The sequence below is a fragment of the Eublepharis macularius genome, chromosome 14 (assembly GCF_028583425.1).
Source record: "Eublepharis macularius isolate TG4126 chromosome 14, MPM_Emac_v1.0, whole genome shotgun sequence".
NCBI lineage: Eukaryota > Metazoa > Chordata > Lepidosauria > Squamata > Eublepharidae > Eublepharis > Eublepharis macularius.
In genome coordinates, this window is record NC_072803.1 from 31,665,315 (window position 1) to 31,677,967 (window position 12,653).

Consider the following 12,653-nt stretch of genomic DNA (forward strand, 5'->3'; position numbering starts at 1 on the left):
TAAACTGTGTGTGAGCATTATGTGCTCAGTTCTTCCTGCGTACTATTACGTTTGTTTGAAGACCCTTGGATTTCATTATTCCTCTTCAATCCTTCCTCAGAAAGAATGTAAGTATTTCCTTTCTAATCTGTAACAGCAAACATATCCTGGAGTATACTTGGAGTGTGTCTGCTTGCAATTTTTAACTCTAAATAAGAATTACAGTAATTGGACATTCCAAATTCCTTACACAATGACCATTCTAATCCCAGGGATACAACATCAAATGCTGACCAAGGCCAAGCATTCAGATGATATCACAACACTGCATGAAGTGAAAGTTGTTTTGTCTGCTTTCTAGACTTTCCTAGAGTCATAACTAAACCCTGTTGACTCCTGGGATGTGCTAGCATGATCATTTAAGCTAAATTCAGTTAGAAAACTAAATTGGAATGTATTCACAATAAGAACAAGTTCAGTTTATTCTTGGGCTTGTGCATTCCCTCACTCTTCTGCTCAGGTACAGAGATAAGAGTGCAGATTTCTGGGCACAATTTATTGTGATATCTGAATTCTCAGCAATCCTTAAAATAAAATCTCTAGTCTAAGTCTTATGGCAGAAAAAGCAAATGGAGGGTGGGGATGCTAAGAGAACATAACTTGCTTAAGGCCACCTAAGGTTTTTATAGCTGAAGAGCTAAGATTTGAATTTAAAAATTCCCAATTCACACTTGAAATGTTTACGTACACTTTACACAAATATGCATGTAAAAATAACTTGATAGCTGTTTTTTTCCTAGTGAAAATGATACTTTCAGTGATCTAGAACATAGAAGTGTCAGGAAGGGAAGGGGTTGTTTAATTTTTTCCCCCTCCACCTACTGCTTCTCTGCTCAAAATTACTCCCCTATGGGTCTCCTCCCCTTTTCAGGTTCCAAACATCAGAGTTTGCTAGTATGTTTGAAACCTATGGGGAGAAAAGCAGCTTGTGGTTTTTTATGTGGTAGTTTATTGAAAACTTTCCTTATCTTTTACACAACTTTCAGTGAAAAGTCTTTCCTAACTGTCAGAAATATGCTCATACATATATGTAGCTCTACTCACAAAAGTTAGAAAAAGCACAGCTTCAGCATGAACATTCGGATATTCCAGGGACAAAAGAACTTGCCTTTTAAACATGTTTCTCATATTTCTTGTTCGGTTTCACAACACTCATGGATGACAGGATATGATGTTAAATGTAGTTCTGTGATAGTTCTCTCTCTCTCTCTCTCTCCCCCCTTCTCCACTCTCTCTCTCTCTCTCTCTCTCTCTCTCTCTCTCTCTCTCTTACTTTATTTCTCTGTTGAATGAACCTGCAGGAAATCTGGGAAGAGGATATTTAATTCCTTTCTCTCATCTCACTGCTCCATCTAAAACTGTCAAGTCCAGGCAGCAGCAGGAAAACAGGGCAAAAAGAAATTGCCCCCCACCCCACTTTGCCTTTAATAGGCAGTCCATGAATAATATGCAGAAGAAAAAAAACATTCATGATAAAGAATTACACACGAAAATGTAGAAGAGCAAGATCTGGGTCCAATAGCACCTTAAAGACCAACTAGATTTCCAAAGGATGAGCTTTTGAGAGTCAAAGCTCAAAAACTCATACTTTCGAAATCAAGTTGGTCTTTTAAGGTGTTATTGAAACTGGATCTTGCTCTTCTACCGCAGACCAACATGTAGTTTATCCATTACACCAGCTTTGACAAAATGCAGATTTAATGCTATTTATGCTCCTCATCTGCATAGTTTCAGATAGGTAGTCATGTTGGTTTGCAATAGAACAGCATGATTTGAGTTCAGTGGCACCTTAGACACCAACAAGATCTTCCGGGTATAAGTTTTTGAGAGTCAAAGCTCCCTGAAGAAGCACTCAAATCCTGCTGCCCCAATTGCACAGTGCATCTCCCAGGACCAAACAGCCACCCACTGCTCCATGGGACTGCTTTGTAAGAGCTGCTCCATTAAGAAAATAAAATTCTGGAGCACATCTTGCAAGCCAGCCACAGCAGCCCAGTGGATGGATTATTTGATCCTGGGAGATGCAATGGGCAACTGAGAAAATTCTCCCTTTGCTTGGCTTTATAAAAAAGTGAGTTCTTGTATTTGTTCCTTGTCAGAACAACACTAATTCTACGCAAAAACTAAGTAAGTCTTCACATGCTCAAGGGTTATCAGAGCGACTGTGCTCAGCTTAGTCTAATCAGATACCTTGCCGCCAAATAGTTTCTCAGTTTCCAGTCAACAGGTTCTGTCTCTCACTTAATAACAGCATGAACAGCCTAAAGCTAAATCTAAAACCCAAACACTGTGCAATACCTTTATTGGGACCAACCAAAATGACATAAAACAATGTGCAAGCATTTAAGTATAGTATGTGCAATGTTCTATGATGCCAGCTATTTGGGAAAATCAGGATCCACTGACTAGCTGTACTCTTAAGATGTCTGGAGATTCATGCTATCTCTACAGCTGAGGTTAAGCCAAATTAAGGCTATTTAACCAGGTTACTTGTATACAACACAAGAACATTTCCACACATTTTAGTTTTGTTTGTAGACCATAATGAGACCTTGTGGAAAGATGGAATTAAAATGTTAAACAAATAAAAAATAAGAGCACATGAAAAGGGTTATCAGCACACAAATTTACCTCCATTGTAGAAAAAGGAAAGCTGAATTTTCCAAAGTTCAGCTGTGTTCTTGTCTTCCCTGATTGTGTGTCCCAAGCTTTTTTCCCTTCTTTTAGACACAAGAGTAGCATAAAGGAGCACACCTACAGGAAATTTCAACTATGAAGCAGCTTAGTTTCTCTATGCCAAGCTTCTGGCAGCCTTTTCTAGTACTGCTATTGCCCTTCTGTCTTTCATTCAGCTAAATTTCTTTGGCTCTAATTATGCAATTTATGAGCGGTTTCTATTTTATGACAACTGTGTTCCTATGGTGTAGTATGCCTTCCTTAACAGCTGGAAATGTGAATAACAGTTTCTGGTGGGTCTTCTCTACATCAGTTACCAGAAACCTTATTGCAGGTGAACAAGTTATCTTCCATCATCACTTGTGGCTGCAACACTAACATGAATTCAGGAATGGAAGAAGGCAAGGGAAGGTGGACCGTAACCTATTACTTGGTCACTCATCTATTAAACCAGTCTTTAGTATAAAAGTCATGCTAATGAATTTATATACTCCACTGTGAGGGGACAGGGGGTACATACACAAGCTTATATTAAGGCCCTAATTAAATAACATGTTTCATATAAAAAGAGGAGAACTAGCCTCAGGGGAAGGGCATCTTTCAAAGCCCATCTCTCCCCTCCCCAAAACAAAGTTCCTTAAGCTGCAGCAGAGAAGCAGACCCCCAGTTTAAAGGATCCCTGGGCAGTTGGAGAGTACAGAAAATGTCTTTGCTTAACTGCGTATGTCCTTTAAGCCCAATCTGCTTCAGCTGGAGGCCTACAGGAAGATGGAAGCAAGCAGCCCAGTTACTAGTTGAATGAGGGCTTGCACCTGTATAATGCTCTCTGCTGCCAACATTGCTCAAGACAGCTGTCAGGCTGGCTAGTTTTTCACACATACACTCGATTTATTTTTCTATCATAAGCAGAGACCACTCCTACCACTACTACCGACTGGGCTCAGAGTTCATTTACATGCAGCACACCCAGTTTGCATGCACATATGTTATTTATTGTATACTATATTGTGTTTTAATCGGGTTGTGATGCGCTCTAAGCCTGTATTGCGGGGAGAGTGGACCATAAGTCTAATAAATAAATTAATATATAGGGTATAATATTTCTTCTTCCAAATACTAATCCAACAAATATTTCTCTCAAGGTGCAAAAATTACATTCCCTCCCCCAATGCTGGTACAAAAAGCAGAGGAAAACACTGCTGAAGAGATAGACAGATGGTATCCGTATCTATGTAATACAAGGCTTAATTTTTTTTATCCCCCAATTCTGTGATTAGAATGAAGTGTCCAAATTTACAAAAATGTATTTACGTATAACAAAAAAGTGTTTTATACATGTTTCATCAAGCAGTTTATTGCAGAAATGCAACTAAAACACTTAAAGAGATTCAAGTTTGTCTTGTTTATTTATACTCTGAGCTACAGAGTTCTGCTCAGTAAAATCAGGATTTTGGCACTTGATTTTTGACTTGATCAAAAGCTGAGGGGTTTAATCACTCGATGATGTTTCCACAGCTTTCCTCATACTGTGTTGTCGCTCCAAATGATCTGCATCTGTACAGCCATAGTACATTTTTTTCAGTTGGTTTTAGCTATTAGCCTTAATAATGTCATCCATTGTACGTTGTAGTTTGAGCAGTTTACACGTTAAAATATACACAGGTGGGGCAATGCATTGTCCAAAGCATGAGACTCAGGCATGGCTCACAGACAAAAAATGGCCTGTAATTATGGGAATGAGCCCTAAAAACATTCTAGCTTGCATGCTTCCACTTCCTTTGCTCTCCTCTTGTGGCTAGGAAATCATTCACTTCCCACTGTGACAGCAAACCACAGTTTGTTTTACTTGAAACGTGAAGTATGGTTTGTTCTCTTCCATTCAAACCAGGATTCTAAATTGGTTTCTAGGCAAGAGAAGAAACCACAGTGTGATTCATATGAGACAACATGGTTTGCTGCAGAAATAATTTCTCTCTAAGATGTGTGTGAAGAGGGCACAGCAAATCATGACAACCCAAAGATCCCCAAGCTTCATTCCCGTAATGACAAAGTTTATTGAATTACATCTTAAAGTTTGCAAAACCAAACCAAAAAAACCAGAGGGGTAGTAATTCCTACATTCCCACTGGCAAGAAGAAAGTCCATCTTTCAGAGATCTGACTATCACCTCCAATTATTTAGCATTTTGAAAAAGTTACCCTGTGTACTTGAGACAAAGACTGACATATAGCACAACAGATCCTCAATTTGATCGTTTCCATGGACATAAGTCACAAGATGTATAAAACGTTTCAGCATCTACCCTCCAATATGGACACAGCAATTCACTGCAATCTTAGCACACTTCAGATTCTCCTCTAGGAGAATACATCCATTTTTATCATATAAAATTCCAATTCATGTTTATAACTGATCTGCACCAATAAACATTCCTTTACGTTTACATATAATGCAAGTATTTATATGGCATAGACATGTTCCTCTCATTCACGCTCATTTTCCACAGACCACCCTTACAGTCATGCTACTGGCTCTGATCCTGATTTTTATGGTTTTCAGTCTTATCATTTTCATGGTTATTTAGATTTGGTGCTTAAGTGTTTAGATTTTTTTGGATTATTTGTTTATTTTTTATTTATTATGGATAAGCATTATTCCAGTATTTGATATCCACTCTATTACTTGACTCAGAATTTTCCTCCTTTAGCACAGACATAGGTAAGTGAACCAAGCATGAAAGAAATTTGAACAAAATATAGAATTTCACCAACTGTATGTCTAAATTTGCATCTAGATAATGCAAACATACCCACCCAATTTACATGCAATTATGCCAAAAATGCACAGAATCCTGAAGTTGAAAGGTAGCTGATAGGTTATAGAGACAAGTGGACTGCCATCTTTCACTGCCAAACTCAAGCTACCTTTCACACAGAATTGCACTATCCTTTCCTCTGCAAAATAATAACCCAAGCAACCTTGACCAGGCCACATCTGAATGAAAGAAAGGCAAGTGGAGAAAACTGCCTAACCCTTCTCCTTCTTGTTTTTCAATTCAAAATCACTTTCTTGCCTGTGGAAAAAACTAGAGAGAACTCATGTCTTTTCCTCCTATAAATGAAAAGGCAAAGGAGGGTGGGAGCATACATATAATTTTAAAAGGGATCTCTGAACACTGTTTTCCTGTTCATATGCAGCTTACCCTAGACTGCGTGGATCAGAAAAAGAAATGGAGGAAAGAATAATGTAACTCCACAAAATGTGCAGATATGCCAAGTGAAAGGACGTGTTTTATGGATGCACATACCATATTTCTTGTGTATCAGAGCATCAAAACAAAAACATTCCTTGCTACCAAAAAGATATGATTTTTTGTGTAGAACTCCATGCAAGACAAATGCTTTTTGTGCATTAAAATATGTGTATCTATAAAACTTCCTTGCTTGAATCCTACTCAAGTCACCTATTATCAAAATGGTAACAGGCAGATTATCACGGGCATTACCCATGGTTTCTAATGCCTTTGCAGCAATTGCCTCTTTCCAAAACTATTCCTAGATGTACAAATGAGGAAACTACAGCTGCTTCTTGAACAGATGGCTGTTCTTTGAATGGAAAAAAGTATTGCAAGCAATCACACAGAACAGCTAGTAGAAACCGAAAAAAATCATATCCTGAAATTCCTTGCTTCCACAGACATTCCCAGTTTACATTCTGCCATGAGTGAGTATCCAAGTTCAAATAATTTTGAACCTTGTTAAAAAATGGAAACTTGAACTAACCCACCTCACTCTGCTATGAAAAAGAGATAAAAGTCTCTTGAAGTTTTAGCAGGAGGGTAGTTTTTAGCAATACATAAAACCATAGCAGTATTTAACATAGAACAAGTACTTGGACAGCAAGTAATACATGGCAGCTTAACAATATTAACACATTTCTATTATGAGCTAATTTTTTCTTTACAGAATTCTTTCATGTGGCAAATGCTTTTCCAAATTCTCACTCATTAAAACAACCCATATAAGAGATATTATGCTCATTTTCCAGATGGGGAAGCAAGGTTGACACACAAAGTGACTTGCACAAGTCCATATCAAGACACTCTCATTACTATGCAACATTATGTTTAATTTACCAAAGACAGACCTGCCAGAAATCTTTATTTCTCTAACTCTCACTAGAGTTCTCAAAGTGGGAGCTCAACCATTCCAAGAAGTGCCAGCTTTTGTTCAGAGGAAGAACTCCAGTTGCTGGGGGACTACCTGTGGAGGAGGGCTATTGGCTTCATATGCTGCATCTGGACTCTCAGAATGCCACAGAATGGTCACACACAACTTGAAAGCATGACACTGGATTAGACGGACCTTTGACCTGATCCAGAAGGGCAACTCTCATGCCCTATTCACTGACCACAAGCTCAGCTTTAGTGAGACAGAAAGCAAAGTCTAAGTTTCCCTCTTTATGAGGGCACTACAACAGCATCTGTGTTGATTACCCCATTTTCCATGGAGACCTAAACAGCCATTAAGGTCAATACAACCTCCTCCCACTCTTTCAAGGTCTGTGAAGAGAACTCCTGTTATCCTCTCTCTTGTAGCTATTCTACTCCTTTAGGGTCAAAGGGAAATACTGAATAAAAAAGTTGATTAGTGGTTTGCTCAATGCAACTTTTTTCTATTACTTATTTTGTTGTCTAATCAACCACCATTTTCCAAAGTACACTTTTTGTTTAAAGGACGGATTTTTGTTGTTGTTGTTGTCGCATTATTTCTTTTTGTGTCACATGTCTATTTTTTATCTTGGATCTTACAATATGTTACAAGTTATACATGAAAAAGAAGCCTAAACTACATGTAGCAGCCACAGAAGAGGTACAGCAATCAGATGCTTGTTAAAAGCCAATTCTTCAAACAATTCTCAGACAATAGCTTGTCATAATATTTAGCAAGGACTACAAGCTAACACAGAACTTGAAACCACATTAAGTTCTTTAGGGCTGCCAGACTGAAAGAATGAGCTGAACCCAGTCTGACCCTTAACATTTAAGCTGATCAGATTCAAACCTGTGTTTAATTTGCTGTTGTATTTATAGCTAGAGTCCCCTATCCCATGAATAATCTTTACCTTCTGAAGCAACTTGTCAACACACACAGTATTTACTCAAATGTAAGACTAGGGTGGGTTTTTTTTAACAGGTATACTATAAAAGGGGGGAAGGGTTATCTTAAATTTGCATACAAGTTAGTTATATCCAATACTAAAAAACTTCTTAAAAATAACATTTAAGGAGGGTCGCCTTATATTCAGGGGTGTCTTCCTTTTCCTTCTTATTACTACCTGGACTTAATACACAAATATTGGTTAGTTCTTTGTGACAATCTGATGGTCTGGAAGAGAGAAGAAAAGGATCTCATCAGATCTCAGAAGCTAAGAAGGATCGGCCTTGGTTAGTAATTGGATGGGAGACCTCCACTGAAGACCAGGACTGCAGAGGCAGGCAATGGCAAACCACCTTTGTTAGTCTCTTGCCATGAAAACTCCACCAGGGAGTCATCATAAACCAGCTATGACTTGAGGGCACCATACACACACACCTGGTCATCTTATGCCCTATAGGCACCACAGCAGTGACACCAAGATTCCCCCAATATTCCTAAAGCCCAAGAATTTTATAGGCCAGACAATTTAAAGTGCATATTGAATTATAATGTACCCATGGGCAGTAGGCACATCACATTTCAGTATATAGTACACAGGTGTAAATTGCATCAGCAGCCCTAATATTAAACTCTGGAGGAGTAATCATATTCTGTTACAGCAAAAACTAAAAAGAGAACCTTCTGGCATTTTAACACACTAAGACTTATTGTGGCTTGAACATTATTTTAATCTTAAACCCTGTATGTATTGTGTACCCATATAACACATACTTCCCTTCTCCCCAGAGTCAAATCATACAGAGTAAGTTTGCAGAGTAAATATCAGCCCATCATTTTGATAACTCTAAATGCTATTCTGGGGGGAAATGTAGAAGAGAACTGGTCAGTATAACAACAACAACAACACTTGGTTTATATACTGCCCTTCAGGACAACTTAATGCCCACTCAGAGCGGTTTACAAAGTATGCCATTATTATACCCACAACAAACACCCTGTGAGGTGGGTGGAGCTGAGAGAGCTCCAGAGAACTGTGACTAGCCCAAGGTCATCCAGCTGGGCTTCGAGTGGAGGAGTGGGAATCAAACCTGGCTCTCCAGATTAGAGTCCCACGCTCTTAACCACTACACCAAACTGGTTCTCTATAAAGAAATAAGAACACTATCTAAGGAACGGAAAGCAAAGTTATCCTTATTTGAATAGACAAACTTCAAGCACTTACAAAACACCCATTTGCAGATCAGTTTTCCCAGCATTTCAATTAGATAAAGAGGATAAACATGCAGTTATGGTTCTCCTGACTTTCCATTAATGTTGCAAGGGTCATATTATTGCTTTTCTTCATTTATTTAGAAAATTTCTTTGCTGCCCAACTACCCTGAGAGCCTGAAACAGGTCAAAAGTCAGGATATAAAATAAATAAAACTATACACTTAATGGAGCTGCTTCTTTGTTTTAGCCTCTTGCATTTGCTTTTTTTCTGCCTGCAGAACTGCCCACTGGCCTACAGGCCTAAGAGTCAAAACCAGCAGCATGAAAAGCTTTACTACCCTATGCAACTACTATGCTCCTCCACCATCAGCAACCGACCCTCCACCTCAAGATGCCTCCTTGCAATCTCTTTCCTACTTCTATTTGATAACGAAGTAGCACGTAGCAATCAAAATCTTTTAATACTCTAAATAATTTAAGAGGCAGACGCTTGCCACTCCCCTCCCCCACAATTTCTGAACAGTGTTCTTCAAGTAGATCTTTGAGGCTACAAAAAGAAAAGAACCCACATGCAGCAGCCAATGTATTGCATAATTTACTAATCGAACATTTAATTTGGTGGCAATTGCTCCTTGCCTTATCCAAGTGACAATTACAGAGTGACATCTTCAAGTGAATGCAGGTGTGGATAGTTTACCCTTGGAGAAAATGTGGCAGAACATATCCTTCCTCATTTGATGACTTTCCTGCTATAACCCTGAAAGCATGCAAACTCTGCCATGCCTTCTGTATGATTTATGACAACTCATTTGCCAGGAGTACAAAGTACAATGTCCCTCCTTTGCATAAACCCAGGCTCACAAGTCACTCTTAGAAAAAGATGCCTGCGAGGTGTTTTATTAGATAGTCATAAACTTTTCATACTTTGCACCCCAAAACAGTATGCCCCATGTGGGAAAACTCGATTCTATGATACAAATCATACAAACAAATTCCAGGTACTCAAATTGTTTGGCAAGGACTGGTTTGGGTGCGGGGGGCAGACAGAAGGGCCTAGGGAAGCCAATACAGCTTGACACACCAAGGAGAAAGGCCAAGGACTGCTTAGACCATAACACGCCCCCGCCCCGCTTTGGCTTCAGAAATCTGAGCAGTATTTGTAAATAAGAACATTACACATATAGAGAATTCTCAGATTTAACTTCCTTGTATGTTTTCACAGAGGGATCAAGATTCTACAGTAGTATTTTTATACATTTTATAAAAGAAAAGCCCATTGTCTTAAACAACATGATTTTGAATTTTTGGACAAAGCTTTCTTAACGATCACTTCCCCTGTCTGAATACAATGTCTCCAGAGCTTAGGCTGTGACAGCAAACTGCCACCTGCTCCCCAAAACATGGCCAAAACAAGAACAACCCCTGAAGCATGGTTTTAAAACAATATTTGAAACGGCATAGGTTCCAAGACCTTTGAGCAGTTAAAAATATACCAATTACTCTAAAACAATCACTCAACAGCATGCCAGGCAGTGTCAGACCCGTCATCTTCCTTTCATCAGTTTGATCAGATTGGACACTTGCCCTGGCTAACTTCTGTAACCTTGGAGGGCGGGAACGACAATGCCCAATGCCTACAGTAAACAGCTGCATCTACTTTATAAAGGGAGCTAAGCAAAGGAGACGAGAGAGGATTCCTAGATGTCAGCAGCCAGGGAAACTCACCACCTGTTTTCACAAGGTTAGCAAGCTGACAGCTAGCCCAATAATAGATCATTAATATTAGATATACATATAAAAAACCTAGTAGGGCCCTTTGTCACATACAAGTTTCACTGCACCTGCTAGCAAATTTAATTCTGGCCCTTACAACAGTTGAGTAAGGGGGAGTGGGAAGAGGAAAGTGCGCTTTCTAAAAGGTACTTTAAGCAAAGATGATTTTGCACATAGTGTACTTGTCATAAAAGACAAGCCAGCTTGAAGGCGTACGCTGACCTGTTCTGTACAAGCAACCTAAACAAAAGCAATGGTCAACAGTACGAACTTCAGAGATCAGTGCCAACTGTGAGGCAAAGAGGCAAGGGACCAGCCAGCACGTCTTGAAGGGCCAATGCTGTGCAAGCAGCACAGTATCCTTCCATTAACCGTTTCTGAACACAGCAGTGTATCTGAGCCACATATCTCAATTCCTCTTCCCCTCAAACACTGGTCACGTGTCAGGCTTTACTTCAGAGGCTGCCCAACTGTGAAACAGTCAAAAAACTGCTTGAGCTTTCCTATGCAAGAAGCCTGGCATTTCTCAAGAAGCCTGGCATTTCTTAAGGCCCTCAAGCAGGGATTGAAAAGTTAATTTTTAAATCAAAAAGAGTCCAGTAGCACCTTTAAGACTAACCAATTTTATTTTAGCATAAGCTTTCGAGAATCAAGTTCTCTTCGTCAGATGCCTGATACAGAGACTGGTCAAACACAGAAGAGCAAGAAAAGTCTCTTTATTTTCTATGTATTGTACACTTAACATTTCATCTCTAACCAAAGGGAGAAAGGCTGGTTTACAGGCTTAGTCTGCTATAATTCTCTTTGGGTGATAGAATAAACATGCACACACATCATTTCCACCACATGGCCAATAAAATATATACAGTCAAGGGCTTTGATATTTGATTTTTATCCTGCCCTTCCTGCAAGGAACTCCATTTTATCCTCACAATAATTGCCTGAGACAGTTTAAAAGGAGAGAGAATTATTGGCCCAATGTTAGTCAGGGAGCTTCATGACAGAGTAGGATATGAAGCAGTGGCTCCTGGATCCTGGCCAGGGACACTAACTACTACACCACATTGGCTCTCCACGTGGGGACCCAATTCATGTAATTCTCCACATAGGCTCCGTATAGAACAAATGCCTGATGCCATTTAAAAGCATGTGGATACACACTTTCACCACCAAGCAAAAAAGGAAAACTAATCAGTCAGTGAGTGAACTAGCACCAAATATACATCTCTCTTATCACTTCAACAGTCTATTACACTACTTCCAGTATTCCCTACACTCTGTGCAAGAGTACTCTAATACAATATTTAACACCCTCCCTTTAAAAAAGTGACGACAATGAAATTTCACCTTCTGAAATACTAATGCACAAATTTTGACTGTAGTCTGAAATCTGCAGGTTGGAAGTCCTTTGGTTAGAGACCTCATCATCCGTACAGTCCTTAGTAGAGATGGGTACGAACAGCAATACGAACTAAAAAAACCCACGAACAGCCCAATCTGCTGTTCGCAAACAAGCTGTTTGTGAGGCCCCATTCTAAATGAACAGGTGGTCATTGCAAGCCTGGTCGTTGCTGTTCGTCAAGCCAGACAGTCTGGCACCTGCAATCAATTCCCATGGCAACTCAGGCAGGGATTGTCTGAACTCCTGCTGTTGCGCTGGAAACCCCAATCTAAGTCCAATTTAGCTTGATAGGCGGGTCTTACTTCCAAGTGTGGACTGGAGCTCCAAATTTGTTATAAGAGGAAAAGACCAGGGGGAGGGGGGCTCCCAGCTCTGGCTTTCAGGGAGAGAGA

General features: G+C 39.5%; 1 protein-coding gene across 2 annotated transcripts in view; it reads right to left on the reverse strand.

Moving 5' to 3' along the window:
* The window catches only part of PPP3CC (protein phosphatase 3 catalytic subunit gamma), an 84,824-nt gene that overhangs the window by 53,277 nt on the left and 18,894 nt on the right, over positions 1-12,653 (reverse strand). The gene's annotated exons all lie outside the window — the stretch shown is intronic.